Below are 6,972 nucleotides of genomic sequence, written 5' to 3'. Positions count from 1 at the left end.
CCTAGAGAAAAAGGACAAAAACCAGCTGAAGTGTTTGAGCCTCAGATAGCTGCTTCTGGATCCCCATTGACTGCACAATTCTTTTATCACACTGCAGCTGGAGAGGGACTCCAAAGCAAAGCAAACAGGTATGAGCAGAAGGACACTTGCTACCACATCGCACTGCTGAAAAAGCAAAAACTAATCACCATCCCTGTAGCACATCCAGTACATTTGGAGTCATGTAAGTGACACACAAGAGACTTAAACAACATTCCCACTGCAATCTGCTGTCTGATCCAATGTACACAGACACCCACCCTGCTCTCCCACTGTTATTTACTACGGTGCTGTGGTACCACAGCTTTAGGGTGCGGATCCCTTGCTCATGACAGATCCAAAACACAGTGTTGGGATCCCAAACTTGGTGGTTATTTAATTTTCTTGTAACCTGCAAAAGCAGTAAAGGAAGCACAGCAGCATTACAGGATTTTACCTGCCTCCTCTAATCTCTTTTCTTCACTATATTATACTACCACATCAGCACTGAAATCTTCTTTAGATCTTCAAGGCCTTCTTTCTTTAATCCCACTCTAAGAGTATCGCTATAAACAGCCCTCTGGATGTGGACACTTTCCAAGACACTTCTCCCTCCCCTGCTACTGCCTTCACAAGGGGATTTCCCTTCCTTTGCTTTTCACCCACTCTCTCCTTCCTCCCCAGCTACACCATTCAGTGGAAGCACTGGAGAGTACCCCCCAGCAAAACCCTCCCCATCCAAATTCCAGTCCTGAATTGCCTCACTGAGGCGGGAGCCCAACTGTGCTCTTTGGAGAGCCCTGTCACACAGTGGTTATTCCATTGCTGCAGAAGGCAGATGTTCTTCATTACATATCAGAGAGCACAAATATGTTCCTGCAGCCATTGTCTCTATTGAACTGCAAAGAAAAATAATCAAATCCTACAGGCTAATTAATGAGAAAGGAGGGGAATTTGTCTAACCTCTACTAGGAATTATCCAGCCTGGCTTTACAAAACAATCAGCCACGCTACACAGCTATGAAATACATACCTTCCTTCAGGAAAAAAACCCCAAACCCTGTGGAATACTCTCCTAATGGCCCAGTGCCTCTCAGATTAGCACAGCAATAATGCAGCGCTTCGGGCTCTTGCGAAGTATTATTATTATTTATGGTATATTACAAGATAGTTTGTTCTTTAATAGGAGATGACATATTCAGAAGCTCCAGATACGAGCATTCTTCTGAACTAACTCTGACACAAAGATAGTTTTAGTCATAAATTACAGGAATTGAACAAGTGCACAAAAATAATTTGCTCTGATGTAAACCATCAGAATCTTGCTGTTTCTCACTGAAAAGGAAAACAATTACTATCTCCCTCTTGCAGCTGCAAACCTGGGCCACAAGGTCTTTCCCTGACTTGCCCAAAGTTACACATCAAAATCGTGGCAGGGACACACTGGGGAGCCCAAACTTGTCTCTTTCTGCCCCAAACGACTCCTCCAGTCCGGATCAGATAATGTGTATGTATATATAATGTATATGTTATGTGTACGTACATTCCATATGCTGACAAACCAGAGTTGTTTCTAGTTTAACTCTCCATATCTCACGTTATTATTTGGTATCTTGGCATTTAGCAGTCACAGTGCAAACAGACACCAGTCTAGCTTCAGGCAGAGGTGCATATGACACACAGCTTGATCCTACAACAAAGGAGGAAAATGATGGAATGGGCCACAGCCACACTGTAACTTTCATGAAACCCTACTGGAAAACCACAGTTGGGAAACCTATTTTTTAAAACATTTTTAAACGAAGTAAACCCTTTAGTTCACACTATCTCCCAGACACACAACATGTTCCTCCCACCCCTCTCCATGCTGCAGGAAGGCCAGGGTGAGCCCCAGCCCCTGGAAGGCAGCAAAACATGCAAGTCCCATCCCTACCTGCCTCCCTTCCAGAACTGCTCCTTTGTCAAGCTGTCTTCACGGTTTGCATCTTGTTTACTATTCCTTTTTCCTTGTCATTCCCATCTGACTGACAAGACGACTCATGCCTGAACCCATTTGATTTGCTAATATCTTTCAACTTTTTTCCAACAGTGGCATTTTTAAAACTCCCACACCTGCCTTTATGAAACCATGGCAGTCTGTTGCCAAGGAACACGCTCTGTTGCTAAGACCTCTGTTTTAGAGGCAAAAATTAATAACCCGCAGTCAAATTAAACTGTGAGGGTGATGAGGAAAGCACCTCAGTTCAGATCCCCAAGCCAGTTAAAAGTCTCTTTATGTTCAAGTCTTTATGTCCTGCAACTAGCACTGCCCTAGTTCTGCTTATTCAGGGAAAATCCTATGGAGATTTAAAAAAGGAATAAAACTAAATTTGAAAAAGGGCTTTACAAGTAGCACAATACTCATATATAAGTAAGTTTGTGTACTTAGTGAGACATCTGCAGCCAAAAGAGATTTTCTTTAAAGAAAATCAGAGCTTAATATTCACGAGAAGATCTATAAGAAAACAACAGATGCTCCCTGGGGTCATGCATTTTAAGCTCAGAAGGGACTTTCAAAGCCACATACCCTGCAACCGTCCTGTTCCATTGCAGGATCCAGAGACAGAGCCTCCAAGCACGGCCATGCTCCGTGGCCCACGGGCTCTTATAGCCCTCCCCATCACAACATCGAGAGCTCCCTCCCACCTGTCCCCTCTCCCCCACCCAAATCCAGCGGGAATCTCACTGGAGCTGGGTGCCTTCAGACAAAGCATCCCAGTCTGGTCCTACACCCACAAATTTATACCAAACCCTGTAACAGAAATGTTTTTCCTCCTGTTGAGGTATCTGCACCTGCAGAAACCACAGCAATGTGATGGCATGGTGTGATCCAGCCAAGGCACAGCTCCCACTGAAGTCCATAGGATTACTGCTGGAATAACAAGTTTACAGTTTGGCTCACAATAGACAAAGCTATTGTACAAAAAATAAGCAGAAAATAAGACCTCACATCTCCATCAGGCAGGTGCAGGCTTAATGAGAAGGTCAAATTTATGAGGCCACAGTTCATCAAAATTCACAGAGATGCAGAGAAGTTTTCCATATTCACTCGCCAGTCTTTCAGCTCTGTTATTTAATACAAGCTGTGACCTGTGGCCCTGGACAGTGAGCCTAAGCAACTCAGCTTGCAACCATGTCTTCAGGTGGTCTGAGCAACAAGTGCTTGGTAAGAGACCCTCAGCCAAGTCAAGTGTACAGCAAGGAGCCAACCCTGGGGCAGGGAGGGCTCCTGGAGAAGATGAATCTCAGCCCTTCAAGTATGGGATGTCTGGTGATGGACACCCAGAACAATGAGGACTGTTTTGACTGTCTATCCTAGGACGATCTAGATCTAGTCCTTACACACATATTGTAATGTGCCTGGGTGAGGCCAAGCTCAAGGTTTCTAGTGCCTTTCTGCACATTTCTCCTGCCTGCCATCAGCTGCACTGGCCAAGGCACAGCTGGGCAAGTGAAACAGGCAGGGAAAGGTGCAGCTGGGACCAGTCCCAGTCTCACCAGGAAAACTTCTTGTGCTGGAGCATCATCTGCCACACTCCAATCAGCATAAGGAAACCTCTTTGCTGAATCACTCTATTAACTGGAACTACTGACTTTCAGAGTCAGGAAAATAACCCAGAGAGGTGCTCTCCTGCAATACTTCTTGCTGCTAAAGCATCATGAGGTTTCCCTTCTAAGAAAGCACTGCCTTGAGTCACCCACTGGAGCCAAAAGAAAGTAGAGAGACTCTTCCCCACCCACTATCAACAGAGGGATGTAAATTCACCTGATAAATAGTACTGCAGGCAGAAGGCTGCAGCTCTTTGAACCTACTAAACTTGCTGCTTTCATTGCAGGCTACTTTTCAAGACCACTACAAGTCCCACAGTCCCCTCATCAGACTTTCATTGACACAGTCAGTCTATGGGTCCTCCCCACTGAGCTCAATCTGCAAAGGAAACCTTCTATCTTGTTTCATTTTCAGAAGCAGACAAAATACACTTTCTGACACTGTCTTTCTTAAACCTTCCATCCATGTTCCTCTACCTAAACCAACAACTCTTTGCTGGTGTCCTTTGAAATTGTTAAAACTCATCAGCCTACAATAATTATTACCTCAATGGTTTAATTCCAAATGAAATTATATCCCTCTTGGGCTTGTTTTATTATTGCAGAGGAAACAGGCCATAGGCTCAAAGAGTCTCTGGCTCTGCCAGAAAGAAGGCAGTAGTAAGGGGTACTGCTCTCCCACTGTTCCCATGTGCTTCGTTCTGCACTGCCACGCTGAGCGTTATGCCGGATCAGTGCAGCCAGGTGTGCAGCAACAGGAGGAGACAGGCAGATCCAGGAGGAGCCAAAAGTTTCCCCATGGAAGCCATTTCACAGCAGACATAGCTGACAGCAAATACAGGGTGTAAAACATGGACAAGGATTACCTAACATCTCCCAAAGCATTTACAATTTTAGGTCATAAATCAACCGAAAGTCTACTGAGGTCAAATCTCAAGAGTAGGTATAAAACTGTGGTCAAATAAATAAAGGGGTTAAAAACAGCTATAGCGCTGCCTGGAAAGCCCTTCTGGAGAAAAGCAATTACTTCACTAAACATCCCCACATGCACACGAAGCCAGAAATACGTAGCATTCTCTCCCTCTAGTGGCTGGAGGCTTGGAAATTAAAAGGATGGAAACTGACCTGCAATTCCTGGAAACAAATGGAGTTGGCCCAGTCTGTCGATCCCCCAAAACCCTCACAGAGCCAGCAGTCATCCCTACATCCTATGCAGTAGTCACTCTCCATCAGCACTATGCAGAATAAGGAACAAGGTATCTAAAATCCAGCCTGTTTTCACTACATGCCTACAGGTTACTGGACCATAGTCACTTCCTACATGCTTTGCCTGTGTTCCTTTTTCTTCGCCACAATGTCACACTTTGTGAGACTAGTACTTGTTAATGCACCACTGCCAAGAACATACAAGAGCTGCTCTGCGTTGATTCTCACCGTATCATCGCACACCAGTCAGTCTGCCAGGTCTGCTCACACCTTACCATGTCAGTGTACTTGTAGGATAGCACAAAGCATAAAAAAAAAGTCACCCTGAGATTGTCTGAGCACACAAAGAGAGCATTAGTGAAACAAACCAAGTGTATAACTTGAGGTGATATAATACAAAAAGGTTCACAACAAACCGTTTCTGAATATACTTACTATTAGAATTGCTGGAGGATTTTACAGACCACAAAATATTGAGCTCTGTACCACACTTCAGTATGCCAGATTTGGTTAAATGGCTTTATTTATAGGAGGGCTGGGACTTGTTTCCACATCAGCCTTCTGCGACTCAACTCATCCTCGAAGGATAACTAGCATGGTACATGACTTTCATTTTCAATAAACATAGCACTGTTTAGAACAACAACATTCTTGGAAGACAGCACTGCACTACCAGTTCAAGACAGTTCCTTCCCACTAACTGTGATAAAATTCAACCTTTTCATTTATTTTAGCTAAAAAAAGTCACACTCGATGACAGGCCTCATTACATCAGCACAAAATGGATGGATGCATATTCTCAACAACACTAAAAATGTTCTTATAAAAGGCAAGGGAAAAGGAGGCAAAAGGTGAGGGGTGCTGTTGAAGTGAGTTGGTGGTTTTGATTCAAAGATAACACTTGCAGATACTCTTTGCAGTTTTTCCAGGCTTGCATGCCAACCAGAGGCATATCTGAGTCTCTTCAACGGAGAGTGAGTTTGAAGTGGGGAGGTCCCAAGCTTTGCACAACCAGGAAAAAGAACATCCAGAAGGAAAACCTGTTTTGAACTTGCCTGGGAAAGGTCAACAGAGCTCCCCACAGCCCCCTTGGCCATTTTCTCAGCCACTTCTCTCCCAGGGCCCCTAAGGAGATGTATGTACAGTGACATGCCTGGCAGGGGCTTTGGTGAGATCAGTCTCATTGTGTGACCATGAACATTTATGTGTTGGTTTTTGAGGAAGTGAATGCAAGCCTGAATACATTGATACAGATGTTAAAAACTACATTTATGTCAAAATTGCATTAAACCATATTTAATCCAAATCCCATTAAACTGCCCCAGCCTTTTCCTGTATTTCCTTCACAGCTGCTCGTGACTCATGGGAGCCAGCTCTACCATTAGCCTTCCCAAACCGTCCTTTGCCACTTGGTACTTTGATTGGCAGTGAAGCTTATAATTGGGTCCCAAATGTGCCACAACTTCACTACCGAGTGCACGGGATTAGACAGAGGTAAAGATTTGAGGAACCCATGTGATATAAAGTCAGAACACCATCTACCACCTTCTGAAGTGCTAAATATACCTGTATTTTACGATATACTTACTTAGCTATCTGAAGAGCAGTCTATATCAGTCCCTAAAGAAGACAGTTTGCTATTTATACATAATGTGCTTTGCAATTTTTGTCACTACAGTTGCATAGATATATTCTACACAGGGCTTTTCATTTTTATAAACTTCAATATGGGAAAAATGTATGCTACCAAGTAATCTTCACAGGTTCTTAGAAAGAGATGCTGCCAGGCAGGATGAATGTCCTAACACCTCCAAGAGCCAAATTCCTGTAAACTGACAGTTTGAACAATGTTTAGAATTTGGCATGAAAAGTTACACAGGCAGCCACTGAAAATTTTCCTGAGCTCTGTCTACAAGAATAGTAGATTTTTGTGCTTTACCCTAGATTTTCACAAAATAAAGATGTACATAGAGTCCCTCAAAAAAGAAAAATGCAAAATTACTTTTGTAGGCCAGGGAAGACTGCAAGATCATCTTTGCAAATTTTTCCGTAAATCTAAAGCTTCTGGAAACACAACAGACACACTGACTCACATGGCTAAAGACAATCACTGATACTTCTTAAATCTTGACTGTGAAAAAACAAGATAGAATCAAAGGC

The sequence above is a fragment of the Chaetura pelagica genome, unplaced genomic scaffold (genome assembly GCF_000747805.2).
Source record: "Chaetura pelagica isolate M959 unplaced genomic scaffold, ChaPel_1.0 scaffold456, whole genome shotgun sequence".
Classification (NCBI taxonomy): domain Eukaryota; kingdom Metazoa; phylum Chordata; class Aves; order Apodiformes; family Apodidae; genus Chaetura; species Chaetura pelagica.
Note: the sequence above shows the minus strand (reverse complement) of the source record.